The sequence below is a fragment of the Nymphaea colorata genome, chromosome 2 (assembly GCF_008831285.2).
Source record: "Nymphaea colorata isolate Beijing-Zhang1983 chromosome 2, ASM883128v2, whole genome shotgun sequence".
NCBI classification, from domain to species: Eukaryota; Viridiplantae; Streptophyta; class Magnoliopsida; order Nymphaeales; family Nymphaeaceae; genus Nymphaea; species Nymphaea colorata.
In genome coordinates, this window is record NC_045139.1 from 4,133,547 (window position 1) to 4,137,169 (window position 3,623).

The following is a 3,623-nucleotide window of genomic DNA, read 5'->3' on the forward strand; positions in this document are numbered from 1 at the left end:
TTTTTTAGAAGCTTTTCTTTTGACTATTAAGGTAATGAAGTACAAAGATCTTCCGATGCCAGACAAACTATTGGATGACAATGTTGAATCTTTGCTATAAATTTTTACATTTGGAAACATCAAGTCTCAAATACGAAATTGATCTGCAATTAATGACAACAAATCACAAGTAATGCAGGTTAAGCAGTGAAAACTGAAAAGAATAGATAAAGTTAATGATATCGTTGACTGTGCCAACTCTCCAAGTTTCCCAATTTTTTTAGTATATATCATCTGTGTGGATAAGAATGCTAAGAAAAATGTTTGTCTGGTTTTGGGATAGAAGAAGCATAATGCAGGTTATTATGCAGATTGCAGCATGTGAGTACGGTTCTTGTACTAAAATATTTGACCTATCAAATTTGGCTTTTATGTGTACCATGAAATTGTGCACTTCCAACCAGCATAACATGGCCACTGCACATTCTTACTCTGTCAAAGAAGTGACAGTAGGAGTAGCAGGTTAAGATGGGAGCTGCAAAGTTTCTCCCCCGAGAGTGGTTAACATGTTATTGAGAAAAAGCAACCTTGGCTGCTCAACAAAAATGAAATCAATTGGCTTCTTTCTGTATCTCTTGGGTTCCCATTTGATGTTCTTTTCCGAGTAGGTTTTTTTCTTATGTACAGAAACATGAAATTCTCAAATGCGGTTATTTGTATATGAACTCGGAGAAGATCCTCTCTATTAAACTTGTTTATATTGGCACGAGTATGAGAGCAAGAACTAAGATAAAAACAGTCCCCACGTATTGAGCATTTGGATGCTTGCAAAGAATGAAACTGAGTTTGTTTTAACAAATCAGAAAATCATCTCTGCTTTCATAAAATCATGCATCTAATTATGATCTATATATTGTTGTTATGCAGGAGAACTAGCTTTTACATTCTGTCGGCTACTAGATTTAGATTTATATGATGCTGCGGAGAAGCCAGCTCGACCCCCTCCTCAGCTTGCTTACATTTACTTGTGATTTACTTTTATATGCTATGGTAATGCTTTTATATGCTTTGGTCAAGTTTGAATTGGGTGAGTAGAAAAGTGTAAATGGGGTCAAGGGAGTTATGACAAGTTTTGTGCTTCATAATGTTTGGTTTACATTCTATTCTTCTTTTTTTTTTCTGAAAGGAAAAAACAAAAGAGTGATGAACAGTGAACCCAAAAGAAAAGGCACAGGACCACTATAGTACCGCTCATTGTTTGTTTAATGCATCGTCTCTCGGATTATGTTCAACTTCTGCAGGTGTTATTGAACAAGTTGAAGATGTAGTAACTGGCTTGCTAGAGGAAATAAATTCTTGTTGAGTTGTCTGATAAAATACCAAAGCCACAACATGTTTTCTACACATTGTGTGTTTCTGCTTGTCTTTTGTGAATTTGATATTTCATGCTTGTCAGTGACATCTTTGGAAATTGCTTCAAATTACAAGGAAAACATGTTTGTCTTTGAGGTTCACCATCATATCTTCATTTAGTTAATCTTCTACTGTATTGAAGGCATACTTCTTTTCCTCCTTTTCTTGCAGATAACTATTTGTCTTTCTAGTGACATTTCAAGTTTCATTTCTTACGTGGATTGATATGCAGAGTTTGCTCTCAAGCCAATGGACTGTCTTGGGCATTGTTTGATGTTCGATTACATGGTTTGCATACGGAAGTGAAGCTTTCTGCTGAAGAATTTTGATATATATTTGGTTGCAATTTTAAGTGGCATGGGTCGGTGTGCTAAGATGAAACAGGTTAAACTTAAGCTCAATTGATTATTTCCGCAAGAGGACTCTGTCGAGTTCAGTTATGTTTCCTGCAAATCTTTTAATAATAATTGTATTGATGAGTCGATCGTGCGTTAAGTTAATGACATTCTCTGAAATTAACTCTAAATATATTTGCTCGTCTACAGTTACAGTAGATTGCCCTTGTATACATTCTTTCGTCTTTGATATTCTCTGGACTTGGGCCCTTGTATTTCTACCATCTCCTTGTATTCATTTTTTTTGCCTTTGATATTCTCTAGACTTAGGCCGCTCTGTTTCTAACTTTCTAGTCACAAAAAATGGGTTTTTTTGAAAAATAGTACAAAAAAGAAACGCAATAAATGAGTCAGCCATTTAAAACTTGAAAAGAACGCCAAAATGAAAAAAAAAACATGAAGTTTTCCCCCTTTTTGTCGGTTCTTTTTATTCTTTTTCACGTTTTTTTAACGCCAAACTGCTTGTTTTCATTTTCTAATTTTAAATTTGTTGTAAGCCTACTTATTTGAACTTATTTGATGTTTGTATTATTAGTTTTTTATGAATCCATTTCAATCTTTGTGATAAACCTTTAAAACAATGATTTCGTGTTCTTATTGCCAAACGGCTCTAAAGTGACTCATATTGCTTCACTAAAAATCTTTTCTCTCGTAATATATGCACGTCATACAAACTTGTAAAGTCGCAAACATGTCATGTTTCTGACAATTAGAGAGTGGATGGGACGGGTATATTTAAAAAAATCTTCACATTAGATAGTATCTATGCGACCCTAAAAACTATATTTGATAAGAGAAAATGTCCAATATATATACATGTCGCGTTTCATGAGAAACATTTTAGTTCTTATTCGGCCAGAGTGGTCCAACTCACATAATTGTCATGGAGAAGTTGCTGTTAATCTTACAAAGAATTTGACGAAAAGTGTATATAGGGAAGTATAATGACCAAAATACCTTTAATTAAGTAGAATGAGATTTTTTTTTATAAGGATAAAAAAGAGTTATGAAAATGGTAGGCTATAAACGCCCTCTTTCATTTTAAAAGAAAATGATTAAAGAAAATGAACATAGTCGCAGGCCTCCTGGACCAGTTTGAGTCTTGTGCAAGTATTATTCCCAATTTAATCTTTTCCAAGCTGGTTATATGTGCTACCCTTTATTGAGCAAAAAACTGTGCAAAAAAATTATGTGGGCCTGTGAGATGATATATTCTTATCAGATGACATATTCTGATCAGTAAAAGGTTTACTCCCTTCCAATGACAAAAAAAAAAAAAAAAAAAAGTCTAAACTGTCCATGTCTTTTTTAAAAATCACCAAAATGCCGCCAATTCCCCCTTGTGCATTTACTCGATCAACCAATCTTTATGTACATGTGTATGCATTTACTCAATCAACCAATCTTTATGTTTATGTACAAGTGTATCTGCACATATATTATGTATTGGTGCCTCAACGCTAGGGACATTATACGGTGAGGAAAAAGATAGGTATAAAACGGTAAGTTATATATCTAGAGAATAAAATAAAAAAATCGGCAAATTTTTAAAAAATTAAAAACATTTAATAAATCTTAAAAATTATAAAAAAATCATAAAAAATAGGAAAAAATTGCAAAAAATAGGTATAATATGCGTATAATACGTTTTTTCACGTTTTTTTATTTTTTAACGTTTTTTTAAAAAAATGCATTTTGTACAAGTATTTTGTACAGGTATTATACGGTTGACTATATTTTGTCGTATAATAAGTCTTTTTTTTTAAAAAAAAGAAGATGCATTTTTTATGACGGTGGTTCCAACCAAAAAAGGATGAAGGCTTGGAGCAGCCATAT